This window comes from Lissotriton helveticus, assembly GCF_964261635.1.
Source record: "Lissotriton helveticus chromosome 1_1 unlocalized genomic scaffold, aLisHel1.1 SUPER_1_unloc_55, whole genome shotgun sequence".
In the NCBI taxonomy this organism is placed as follows: Eukaryota; Metazoa; Chordata; class Amphibia; order Caudata; family Salamandridae; genus Lissotriton; species Lissotriton helveticus.
The window spans coordinates 1,340,771-1,354,721 of NW_027611698.1; the positions used below are offsets into that span (position 1 = coordinate 1,340,771).

Consider the following 13,951-nt stretch of genomic DNA (forward strand, 5'->3'; position numbering starts at 1 on the left):
GCACCGTATATCAACTTACTGTGCAATGCAATTAGCAGAGGGCAGCCTATCCCTATATCATGGAAGGGCGCGGAGATTGTCCCTATATACAAAAAGGGCAGTAGGGACGATCCCGCTAATTATAGACCTATCAGCTTGATAGACATTACCCAAACGGTCTATTCAAAGCAGATACTGGACAGGCTAAACAACTGGCTAGTTGACAACGACATATTATCCCCATGCCGGGCAGGGTTCAGAAAAAGAATCAGCACCATAGATCAGGTGTTTAGGCTGCTAACCATTGCCTGGAAGTATACTAAACTAAGATCCGGCAATTTGTATATGGCCTTTATTGACCTAAAGGCCGCTTTCGATTCAATTCCAAGAGATCTGCTGTGGATAAATCTGCTAAACCAAGGGGTCCCAAAAACCATGCTGGTGCAACTCATAAAATTACATGAAGATAATTTTGCAAAAGTGCGCTGGGGTATGGGCGGGGAGTTGACAGAGGAGATACCGGTGAGGAGAGGGTCCGCCAGGGCTGTGTCCTGGCGCCTACCCTGTTTCTCCTCTATGTTAATGATATGGTGGATTTCCTATTGGACACAAACCACGATTCCCCAAAGTTTGGTGGCTCTCATGTATGTGCTCTGACATTTGCGGATGATACCATCCTCCTCTCACAGACCCCAATGGGACTGCAAAATCTTCTGAAGAAGTTGGTGGTGTACTGTAAACAAAAAGGATTGGAAATAAACCCATCAAAAACAAAATACATGTCCATCAGGCCGCACAAAAGTTTTAAGAAAAAGATGATGCTGAATGACGTAGCGATAGAGAGGGTTCACACTTTTGTTTACTTAGGGGTGACCCTAGATTCTAAGCTCTCATGGTGCCCGCATGTCAGAAAATCTGGGACCATTTGAATGCAAAATTCAGTGCCCATCTTGAAAAAGCTCCATGCAACTAGTACCAAGTCCATCACCCCAGCATTGGAGGTATATGAATCTAGGGCCCAAACCGCTTCTCTCTATGGCTCGGCGCTGTGGAGCGGAGAGCAAATCTCCACCTTAACCCTGGGAGAAAACAGGGTTTTAAGAGCGATGGTCCCCCTCCCCCAAAATACACCGGTGATCCCCTACATGTACGATCTGGGGTTAAAACGCATCGAGCATAGGGCTGTGTGGATGACTTTGTCATATTGGTTTAGGTTATGGGCCACTGATGAACTCCATATCTACAGGCAGGCACTAAGTGAACTTATCGCACTAGATACCCATGTTACTTTCCCATGGCTGGCTAATATACGTAGATGGCTTTTGACCTTGGGGCTTAGTGAGTTCCGGCACCACCCAGAAAGGTTGACCGCAGAATCAAAAAGGGAACTCAGAAGGGTCTATTGGAACTTCACTGCGCGCAAAGTTTTACAAAATTGTGGAGTTGGCTGACTCACAAACAATATTCTGATGGTTAAACCAACACCCCGCTTTGAGGCATTTTTAGACCAAATCGAACCCCAATTGGCGAAAATATTGTACTTGAAATTCAGGTATGGGACCCTCCGTGTTAAGTCCTTTACAACCAAATGGGAAAATTGCCGAAATGGGGGAAAGATAGTGAGTGTAAAATGTGCCAGCTGGGTATGCAGGAAAATATAGCACATGTTTTGTTCTTCTGCCCCACTTACATGAGAGCTAGACAAAAATGGATTGTGCCGTTGGGCAGGAATATGGGTGTCAGGAGATATAATGATATGTTTTGCATTTTAAAAACAGATAAAACCCAGCTTACTGTAGTTGGAGTTTTTAGATTTTTATTGGCTATCAACTATATAAGAATGAAGAAGGGTTTGAAATTTTTACTACGATTCTGCAATAGAGGATAAAAGAACATTAATTGAGTATTGCAGGACTGAATCGCCGAAACGTTTTATTGTATATAGTATTTAATATTTTATAATGTATTTTGTTTGTAGTAGTTCTTATTATTTCTTTTTTTAATTGTTACTGTGATAAACATATACACAAGTACCTTTGGGAATACAACTATGATACATATGCACTGTACTTTACTATTTTAATTGTCTATTGCCCCGAGAACCTAATGGCCATGTTATTTGCACTGATTCTACTAACTGCACCTTATCTTGGAATTGCGTATTTGCACAAATTTAATGATACCCAAAAATCTGCAATTTACTTTCTCAAGGATTATGGCATTGGACGGAAATGATGTATCTATAAATATTGCATTGTTTTTCTTTTATGATTCCACAAATCGAATAAAGATGTTTTGAATGAAATAGATAGCAATATCCAATCCATAATGTAGCAAAATACAGTAAACCTAGGTAAAGTGCATATTGTGAATAGTACAATATAAATGACTTCATAGATCGCACATAGATTTCCGTGCACCTGTAGCTACTCTCAAAAAGGTGCCAATGCTCAAGATCAATTCAACATTGTCCAATTTAAATTTGCAGTCAAGAGCGTCTGTTAAATTAATAGGTGACAATTTTTTAAAATACAGAATTAGCAACCATAGTGCATATTTCATATAGTATCTACTAAAGAATAAAAAGTGTAAAAGTGTTTGACCGCTGTGACCATCACATGGACATGGCAGGCAGTCACGTTTTGCTTTATAGCTATAGGGAAAACAAAGCAAATATCTTACTTTCCCAGCTCTTAGACGGAATGGGAAGCCTCTCTCCCATTGGGACATGGGTAGTGGAATATAACTTGGTAGACAATGCTCAGGGTACGCAACGGATATACATTTTGCAACAGTTTGATTATTCAATTCCCTTTCTAGCCTTTCCGCGCTATAAAGTGTGTACAATGCTGTCTTTAAAACTTTTTTGTCCATTGTTCCATCTGTGTTCGAATTAGCAAACAGTCTACCAAGGTTAACGCTTTCTAGACTCTTGACTACCCCAGGAAGCCATGGAATATCCATCCCTTTCTCACAGCGAAGACTATCAACTATTATGTCCCTTGTGAGAGAAGCCTCGGGATTCTTCATTATGGATAGCCAAAATAGTGCAGGGCGGGCCCTTATGATGTCTTCAATGTATCCTAATTTCAGTTCACCTTGACATAAGGGGTGGAGATTGGAGCGCCCAAGAGTTTTCTACAAAATCTATTTTCCGCTGATTGGACGCAAGAGCATTTGGCAACACCCCATACCTCTGCCCCATAGGTAGCTATTGGTACACACAGGATCTTGAAAATCTTTAAAAGGGCTGGAATTGTTCCCCATCTTTTAGGGCGGAGGAGACTGAGGTTTGAGTTAAAAGCCCTCGAGAACTTACTTTTACAATATGCCAAGTGTTCACACCAGGTGCCGTTCGCAGCGAAGACCATTCCCAGATAAGGTAAAGTAGCAGTGCAAGTACATTTTTGGTCACCCACAGAGATAACATTTAAAGGACATTTCCTTGGCCCACAAGGCATTATAAAAGATTTCTTAAAATGTGTGCATAAATCTAGGCCGGACATAAAATCTGTGAAACGTCGAACTAAAGAGCGTTGTGCATTTGATGTGCGACCAATTAAAACCGCATCATCTGTGTATAAAAGCACTGGTAGAGGTTTGCCTTGAATTCTGGGAACATCATTAGTTAGTGTGATTAGTGATTTATGTCAATTGTTTATATATATGATAAATAGAAAAGGAGCCAGAACACACCCCTGTCTGACCCCTCTATCTACACTGATGTAATTGGAAACTTCTCCCCCACCCCCAATCCTGACCCGCGCTTTCAGGTCCGCATGGAGATAGGCCAAAAAATGAACAAGGGCCTCATCCAGTCCATATTCTAAAAGGATGGACCATAGACGGGACCTATTGACAAAATCAAAAGCTGAGGACAGGTCCATAAAAGCTAAGTAAAGTGGCGAGTGCTGTGCAATAGTGTACTTCCCTATGATCAAATTAAGATTAGGACTTTGCTCGTTTGTGCCAACTTTACCCCTGAAATCTAGTTGGCATTGTTCTAAAATCTGGATGTCCTCTGTCCAGGTTAAAATGTTGGTGTATAAAACTCTGCCTAAAATTTTAAGGGTGTTATCTATGAGGGAGATCGGTCTACAGCAAGAAGGTTGTGTGCAATCGCCCTTTTCAAAAATGGGAACGATCATGCTAGTAGACCATGTCTTAGGCAGTGGGGCATTGGTTAGAATATTAAAAATATTTAACAACAGTGGGACCCATCTGGTTTATATTTAATAAGATCGATGGGCGACCCATCAGGGCCTGGAGTTCTATTGCCCGCAATCTGAGGTATAGCCTCCTCGAACCTCGTTTATTGATAATGAGACTACAGGTGGCACCCTGTTAATAAAAGGGTCGGATTAAAAAGCAGGCACTTGGTAAATAGTGGAAAAGTGGCTTTCCCAGGTAGCGCTCATTATGTTGCAGCTGATGGGAGTGAACGGTTGTCCCATTGATCTTAGCTCTTTAATGGTAATCCAAAATATATTCCCATTATTTAAGCTGGCAGCATTTCTGAGCGCATCCCAGTGCTCACCTAATATTTGTTCCTTCCTATTAGCAATAGCCTGCTTATATGTCAACCTTAAGGACTTGACCAAATCATTACGCCTAGGGCTTTGAGATAGGGCCTTGCGGAGCTTCCTGTTGGCAATTGAGCACTCCTGATTGAACCATCTAGGTTTGCGCAGTACTGTACAAATGGGTTTAGACAGCAAGGAATTAATGGCTCCACTGAGTTCGGTAAAGGCGCTGATAGCCACTGGGTGTGGAACAGGGCCTCTAAACAGATGTTAATTAGATTCGTGTTTCCCCTAACCATAGAACTGAATAGGTCTGCGTTATGACAAGGGGGAGTAGATTGCCCCTTGATTAGTTGTCACCTGTGGTCACGAGCTGCCAAAGTATCGCTTCACTGAGAACCAAGGAAGAAAGATGTGAGACACCGAGGAGTCATGTTGAAGTGGCATTTTTATTTGTTAGGTTAAAACACACCACAAAATGCATATCATTTCTCTATCTAAGCAAAAGGCCATTTAAGGAGCCTGACTTCACTCCGTCAGGATTAAAGCCACATGATTATTTCTATACTACTGAAAAGGTTATAAAACAGACTTGAATAAAACAGGCGTGAATAAAGGACAATTGAAAAATGGCGCAATTGGAACCAGTCAAAGAATCAAAAAAAGGTACAAACACACAATGAAATTCTAGTGCCTAGAGGCAAACAATTCTAAAGTAAAAATAAACATTTAATATATATATATATTAAATTCTAAGAGGCCTTAAAAATGCATGGAAATGGGTGTAGATGAAAATACTGCGACTAGTCAGAGAGAGAGCTAAAAAGCAAAAAGGTTATCTGGATTGTGAGTTACAACCTGAGAGATAGGCGTGATGTCCCAAGTCAGATAAGAAGGACGACGCTGTGCAGAGCACTCGTCGAAGTGTCCTACCTCTTGGTGGAGTGTCGGGCCTATTATACCTATTCTGATAAAAAATGGTCAGACCGCACTGACGTAGGTAATGGCGCAGGTGCTTGACCGCACGCCTACAGCATGACCACACGCCTACAGTGGTGGTGCTAAAGTCCTGAGAACATCGAAGTGACAGGCCAGGATGTCAGGTGTTTGGGCGGGTGGTCTATTGTGCCTGACCGCAGAACATAAACAAAGGATATACGAAGCGTACCTGTCTCTAAAAATACATGTGAGACCGGAACTTAAAGGCAGGCGTTGCCATCGCAAGGCCCCGCTGCGGTCTCATCTGCGAGTCAAGTCAAGTCAAGTCAAATAATTTATATAGCGCGCTACATACCCAGAGGGTCTCAAGGCGCTTGAAGAAGGGTGGGGAATTACTTGTCGAATATCCAAGTTTTAAGTTGCTTTCTGAATGCTAGGTGGTTCTGAGTGAGGCGAAGGTGAATGGGGAGTGAGTTCCAGGTTTTAGCTGCCAGGTAGGAGAAGGATCTTCCTCCCATGGTGGTTTTGTTGATGCGAGGTACGACAGCAAGGGCTTGGTTGGAGGAGCGTAGTTGGCGGGAGGGGGTGTAGAAGGAAAGTCGTGTGTTGATGCAATCGGGTCCGAGTTCGTAAAGTGCTTTGTGTGCGTGTGTTAAGAGGCGGAATGTTATTCTCTTATTGACGGGGAGCCAGTGGAGGTCTTTCAGGTGACTGGAGATGTGGTCTTTACGCGGGATGTCTAGTATGAGTCTGGCTGAAGCGTTCTGGATGCGTTGGAGTTTTTTCTGAAGTTTTGCGGTGGTACCGGCGTATAGGGTGTTACCGTAGTCAAGGCGGCTCGTGACCAGTGCGTGGGTGACCGTTTTTCTAGTTTCGATGGGGATCCAGCGAAATGTTTTTTTGAGCATGCGAAGAATGTTGAAGCACGATGATGAGACGGCGTTGACTTGTCTGTTCATCGAGAGTGAGGAGTCCAGGATGATGCCCAGGTTCCGTGCGTGGTCCGTCGGGATGGGTGCTTTTCCAAGGGCCTCTGGCCACCAAGAGTCGTCCCAAGCGGAGGGGGAGGTACCTAAGATAAGGACTTCTGTTTTGTCTGAGTTCAGTTTCAGACGGCTGTGCTTCATCCACTCGGCTACTTCTTTCATTCCTTCATGTAGGTTGGTTTTGGCGGTGTTAGGGTCTTTGGTGAGTGAGAGGATCAGTTGAGTGTCATCAGCGTAGGAGATGATGTTGAGGTTGTGTTGGCGTGCGATGGTCGCGAGGGGGCTCATGTATACGTTGAAGAGGGTAGGGCTGAGTGAAGATCCTTGTGGCACGCCGCAAATGACTTCAGTGGCCTCTGACTTGAATGGTGGGAGGCAGACTCTCTGAGTTCTTCCGGTAAGGAACGAGGTGATCCAATCCAGTGCTTTTCCTTGGATTCCGATGTTTCTGAGGCGTTGTAACAGGGTGCTATGACAGACTGTGTCGAAGGCCGCGGAGAGGTCGAGGAGGATGAGGGCGACTGTGTCTCCATTGTGCAGTAGAGTTCGAATGTCGTCTGTTGCTGCGATGAGTGCGGTCTCAGTGCAGTGTTTGGCTCGGAAGCCGGACTGTGAGGAGTCGAGGGATTTGTTGGTTTCGAGGAAGGCGGCGAGCTGGTTGTTGACGGCTTTCTCGATGACTTTTGCCGGGAATGGTAGGAGCGAGATGGGGCGGTAGTTTTTGAGTTCGGTGGGGTCAGCTGTGGGTTTTTTCAGAAGGGCGCTGAGTTCGGCGTGTTTCCAGCTTTCCGGGAAGGTGGCGGAGTTGAGGGAGAAGTTGATGACATCTCGGAGGTGTGGTGCAATGATGGAGTCTGCTTTGTTGAAGATGTGGTGAGGGCATGGGTCTGTGGGGGATCCTGAGTGGATGGAGTTCATCAGGCGGATGGTGTCCTCAGTGGAGATTGGGTTCCAGTCATTAAGGATGTTCAAGGGGGGTGAGGGTTGGAACATTGTATATGTAAAAAATGAAGCGAACAATACTTGTGAAATGTCAAGGGCGTGCCAGCTGGGCCCCCGTGTGTGGGTGTGAAGCGCCTGTACTTGTAACTGTGGAAAGTTTCTGTGGTTCTGTGGTAGCCTAAGCTATATCGCTGTGTTGTGTACAAAAAGAAATGTATTTTCATGAGCATCGGGCCTAGTAGATTATATCGTAAAAAGTACCTTGAGGCAGTGGGCCTTGGCCTAGGCCTATACACAGGGATTCCGAGGGGGGGGGTTGTATGTGCTACTCCTGGTTGACTGGGCATGGTGGGGATGGTCAAGCCACCTCTGGACATTAAAACCCTCCAACAGTTATTAATGCCTCGCCAGCCCAGTCTGCGGTTATCTGTGGATGGTGATAGATCTCCGGCACCACATTCTGTCTGAGGCGTTGGAACTGGAGACATCTGTAACGTTATTTGTATTGGGATATGGTCCCCAAAGATTGTGGCCATAATTTCGGCTTTAAGCAAGCTTGCTTCAAAAGCGGGGGACATAAAAAAACATGATCAATTTCAGATGAACAGCCCCTCCCTCTGAATGTCGGTTCAGGGGGGGCATTATCTTTTGTAGTTGCATCAATTTCCATAACATTAATTAAGTTAAGGGTGTTCAAATGGTCCATTAGCTCTCTACCCCATTGCATGTTTGTCTGCTGCTGTGTGAATATTCGCTTGACCATGAGTAAGATAGCTTAGCATTAAAATCGCCCCCAGACAGATTCCTACTGACTTGAAAGAGTCTTTGGAGTTTCCAATAGATGCAATAAAATAAACACATTTATACAATGCATATTTGGAACAGAATGAAAATCATTGTTATAAAAATTAATTATGCAAAAGGAAATTCCCCTATTAAATAATATGCCTTTAAACATTATTGTTATCTGTAGGTACAGTTTTTATGCATCCCCCGGTCTTATCTCCTTTATCTCCCCCACTATTTCCCTTTTCAGCGTCTGCAAGTCGCCTCGTAATGCACCGAATAGCGACTCTAAAAAGGCGTGGGTAACTGGGGCTTCAGAGGTGTCCGCATCTTGGCTGATTTGTGTCTAGGGGAGAGCCTCCCTTCTCCATTGCCGGTCATCGGGAGCTTGGTCAGCATCTCTTTTAGATTCTGATCCTTATTGCTTCTCGCTGATTACATGGCTGCTATATCTCTTACCACATCACCAGACTAGCCTGCCTTGTTGTGGGGGTCCCAGCCCCAGTGGGTGGCAGTCACCAGGTTGTCCTCCCGCTGAGCTCCACTATGCTGTTGCATGATGGTGAGGGCCAGAGGTGTCACTACCTTTCAGTCTCGTCCGGGCCTTGCTGGCTTCGACCGTCTGCTATTGCCCTGCTGAGCATCTGCTGCTTGTTCTCAATACTCTAAGCACTTTGCGCCCAAACCTGCCGTGAATCCCCCTGTAGGCTAGCAGCCTTATCTGAGCCTGGAGCACATAGATGCCTCCTTGGACCACTGCGTCTAATTCCTGCACTATGTGCTTGCAGGCTGTGGCCTCCGGTTTCCTCAGACTTGGCAGTCCGCTCCAGAGAGACGAATCCATGCCCGGGCTCCTCATCCATTAGCACCTTGTGATTCTTACAGCGTTACAGTTCATATCTCATTCCCCTTATTGGATTTTGTCATTTTAGTGTCATTTTGTTCAATACATTTTACTTTTTTTTCTATTTTGGTTTTTTTTTTTTTATTGTTTTGCATTTTGACTTTGACTTTTTTGGTTTCTGCATAAATATTTGACATATTACCTTAAGTTAAGCCTGCCTGTTCCGTGCTTAGGTACCAGGGGGTTGATCCTAGGTTAATTGAATGGCTTCGAAAGTTCATTCTGACAACGGTTGTGATTGTTCCTCATCTACCGTAAATAATAATTCAGTTTCTTACAGAAACTATCTGAAATTATCTGCAAAACAGGCAGGTGATAACCTACCAGGCTTGAAGCACCCTGTGGACAAAGTGGAATATGGGAAAAGTATTGTGTGGCAATAGAACCTCTAAAAAAATTCAGCTTGGAGATGAACCAAGAATCACTCTTGAATGTCACAACTTTTTAAAACAAGGTAGTCAGGAAAGTGTGGCGGATATATTGCAGCTCTTTGCATTTTGGCAGCCCCAAGCAAATTTGAGAACAGAGTGGATGTATGTAGCAGAGGTGAGTCTGTTCACCCAATGTGAGTGGTGAGATCCGCTTTGCTGGTCTGCCTGAAGTTATGATGCTGCTGACAGTGGCCTGTCTGCTAATAGCAATGGCGTGACTGGAGGATCTATGAAGCCAAATAAGAGAAAGTTATCTTCCGACACCACAGTCTTCGTGACTGAGACCAGTAATACTGAAGGCTCTGAGACTCACAGCAGTAATTTCTCCTTTCAGAGCGTTATTGCTGCAGATGGAGTGAAGCCCAGAAGTAAGCACATTACTAAGGTACCAACAAAGTTTAATATTGTTCATTTGTATTAACAGTTTCTCTTTTGCAGCTTTTGGAAATGCATTTTCTAGTTTTGTTGCTTTTTGGTTAGTTCTTTATTAGGTCTCGGCTAGCCGCGCGAAGCGCGTCTCCGCCGAGAACCTTTTGTCGACATGTGTGCTTCCCAGGAGACAATCCAGGCCGCGCGCATCGCCTTGGAGGCGATTTCAAACTGACACGCGCACGCGAACGAGCGCTGTGGCCAGGCGCTGTCTCCTGGGAAGCACACACGCATGCGCATACACACACACAAGCGCCCACGCATGCACATACACACAGAGACACCCACCCCCCCGCACACATACACACACGCGCGCGCACACACACACAAGTGCACCCCCCCTCTCCCCCGCCGTCGCACACATGCATAAGCACACGCACACACACACACACACACACACACACACACACACACACACACACACACACACACACACAACGAGGGAACCGAGCCCCCCCCAGCCCTTTTCAACTTACCAGGTGAATTCTGAGGGACTCCGCTCTCCTTCTGTCGTCGCGAGATGCTTTCACTCCGCCTTCTCTTCCGGTCCGGACGCAGCCCCGCCCCGTCACAGGCGACTTTGCCTGACTTCCGGTGAGGCTGCTGGGCTCGTGAGTAACAGTGACTTCCTTGTTTTTCCTCTCTCTTGCCCCTCCCCAGCGCTCTCCATGTTGAAAGCTCGTCCGTTGCTACAACTCAACTTTTTTTGTCATTTTGTTTTATGTAACTGACCTCCTCCATACACCTCATTACTAATGTTATACGGGATGTCTTATTTAGTCTGTAAGCGCTAATTTCTTTAATGGGTTTTGCGCTGCTGTAGGCACGACAAACTTTCCTTACATCCAGCGTGCCATGCCGCTTTCACTTTCCAAGCAGCCGAGACCATGGGGGCCACTTCTTTGTAATGCCATAGGTCTCCCATTTTCAAGAGTTTGAGCTGTTGGCATTATAAATGCCAATAGTTCAAACTCTCGTAAATGCGAGACATATTGCATTTAAAGTGGTTGTTTTATAGGCCACTCGTATTCAGGTTAACAAATGGGAATGCTTTTTAAAATTGTTCAATCTCCACGTCGCTTTAACTTTTAACATTATTGTTTTTCAGTGCGTAACAGGCGCTGCTAATTTAACATGGTGGTGGCCGCATTTCATTTGTGATGGTGCTGGCCATGATAAACTTTTAAACTTCATTTTTTTTGTGGTGTTTTATTTTTTTCTCCCAACAACCGCAGATTATGGCACTTTAGCAATGCCGGTGTCCACTATCAGTAGCTTCTAACATTTCCACCCGCTTTCCGTATGTGACTGCGTTGGAGCTGTTGTGTTGCCTGGACTAAACTCACGGATCCCTACAGCCCATGCAGACAGGACTGACAGCAGCAGAAGGTTTCTTTACTTTCGATTACCCTTCTCCCTTCATTCGAAGATTATCTGGTTAGTCTAAAGGGGTAGGCCGGGGTGGCTCGGCTTATTCTTTATGCTCTCCTTTCATTGTTTTATCCCCTATCCCACTACACCCTGCTAGCGCGGACGGTGCTGCTCTATTTTCCACACCCTCCGTTCAGTCCTCGCTCATTCTGAGTTTAGAGGGTTCTCAATGGAGATTTGCATGCTTCTCCTTTCTCTCCAACTTTCCCAGATCACCCTCCTTACATTCTCTGACTGCTCTTTAACCTCCTGATTCTGCTGTCTGGAGTTACCTCTTTCTAGATCCATACGGCGGGCTTATTCTAGATGTGTTTTTGCACAATTTACTGTTTCTTGTGTTTAGCTTTCCTTGTTTTAAGTTAATACACTTATTCTATTTTTTTCTGTTAATTGTAGCACCCTGTATTAAAACGAAGGAATCTAATTCTGGACGTTATATCAAATACCTCCAGGTTTCATCATGTTTATTTTTTGACAATTGAACCTGCTTCAGTTCCGCCATTCATAAGAGCTGTCTTTTTCTGGTATGACTCGTTCGGATTTGATCTCTCCAGATTAACGTTTTGATGACTATACAAAATTTGGACACTAGCATCAGAACTGAAGTAACTCTGCAAATGACTGTGCGTATGCTGTTTCCAGGGCCACGGGAATTATGCTATTGTGCGGCCACAGCGATTTTTGCAGAGTCAAAGTTTTGCCGTATTTGCCACATAGTCCATCATTTGCCGCTTAATCTGCTAAAATGGAAAAATATTTCTTTTAAAAAAATGCTGCATTACACTGCATATATTGCCTTTTCTTGACGCATCATTTACTCCACCCTGACGCATATTTTGGCATTCCCATGCCGCATAATTCCAGTGGCCCAGGCTGTATCCTACCACTTGTCTAGTCTCTTTATCAAGTGTCCATTCTTCTGAGCTAGAAAGCATTGTACGTGTGTGGCAGGAAACCTGCTGCGCTTTTGCAATCAAGTTTCTCCTACTTTCCCAGCTGCTTCTAGGCACTGCCTGAGTGTTTCCTGTGGATACAGTAACAGTAGAAAAATGCAAGAGGCGCTCCCATTTTATGTCTGGCCCTTGTGTGGTGTGGAGATTCAGGTCTCCCTCCCTGAGAAATATGACCAAGTCTTCATCATCTTCGCCACTTTAAAAACTCCACACACTCCTATACATTCCTTAAAAACATAAGTTTGTTATAGGGCTAAAGCTGATTATCAAGTTGACTGGCTACACCTCAAAAAATAAAAACATATCAAAATCCTCTCACACCCCTGCCTCACTAACTCAACAACCTGACTTCCCAACATATTACTTTGAATTGAGATGAGAATGAGACAGTGAGATTCTTTAGGAGCGTGTCAGCGGTTGTATGGCTGAATAGCTGAGAATTGCAAAATGCTGTTTTCTTGGACGGGATGTATTTTCAAATTTTTTTCAAGCATCTAACATCGAGGAAATTATGGCTTTGTGTTAATCGGCTAATTAAGTGTTTTCGTCGGTTACAACATACCCCATATATGACAGTGTATCAGACCTGCCACCTAAAAAAAAAAAGCATTTGCAATACAATAGGTCTTGCATTAAACTTTAACCTATTGGTCTTGTAAATGACAATGCCTTTTATTATTGCATGTTTTTATGCACATAATTAAAAGGCTGTGTCATTTACAATGCCAATAGCTCAAAATCTCGCAAATGCGAGACTTATTGCATTGCAAAAAGGCTTGTTAAAGATGGGGATAGTTTCTACTCCTGTCCATGTGTCTGGTATGGGGGCTCCCTCCGCTATTGCATTGGTCAAGCAATTAACATTTCTGACTCTTTTAGACCAATCATGGTGAAATAGATCACCTGAAATTGATAATTGCGACAAGAGTAGACTGGACTATTTATTCCATTTACCCACTTCACACTACAGAGAGAGAAGAATCAATAAACGAGTTTTATTTTCTGGAAACACAAACATGTCAAAAATTCCATTGGCTCTGCCCCAAGTCAAGAATTAGATGCAAGACTCTACACCATACACTTTACTCTGAGAGCATAAACAACATCCCACCATCTATCAGGCTCAGCCTACGCTCCTGCAGTTAAAAAGAAGCAAAAAGACTCATCGGTCACCGATAAGAACCCTTCAGCTCTCTCTGGCTACTGTAGTTAGCCATACACATTACGCGACTTTGAGCTATTGGCATTGTAAATGACAATGACTTTTATTTATGTTTTGGTTTTTAAACCATAAATAAAAGACCTTGTCATTTACAAAGTCAAGACCTTAAACTCGCGTTCATGTACAATGCTAATAGCTCTAACTTTTGCAATGCCGAGACCGTTGCATTGTAAATGCTTGTTGTAGGCTGTTATCTTCGGTTTAAAGGGAAAGATGTTGTAGTGTGTGACTGTGGTGTGGGATCAAGAAGAGACCTAAGACCAGTTCGGGGTAGGTAAGGTTTTATTTTGGAAAACGTCTTTTTATGTCAGGTTGTCATGGTGTCTCTCTGAAAAGCTCTGGGGTCCGTGATGGCGTCTGGTTATGGTCTTGTTTCCAGATGGTTAAGAAGGAGACTTCAGGGGATTTTCCGTTCTTCCTAACTCC

At 44.1% G+C, this 13,951-nt stretch overlaps 1 protein-coding gene across 3 annotated transcripts in view; it reads left to right on the forward strand.

Moving 5' to 3' along the window:
* Positions 1-9,824: 9,824 nt before the first annotated feature.
* The window catches only part of LOC144806245 (uncharacterized), a 183,123-nt gene continuing 178,996 nt past the window's right edge, over positions 9,825-13,951 (forward strand). For all 3 annotated transcript variants that reach the window (XM_078672642.1, XM_078672643.1, XM_078672645.1), the window contains exon 1: positions 9,825-9,875. The gene's annotated coding sequence lies outside the window, so the exon portion shown is untranslated. The remainder of the gene's footprint in view (positions 9,876-13,951) is intronic.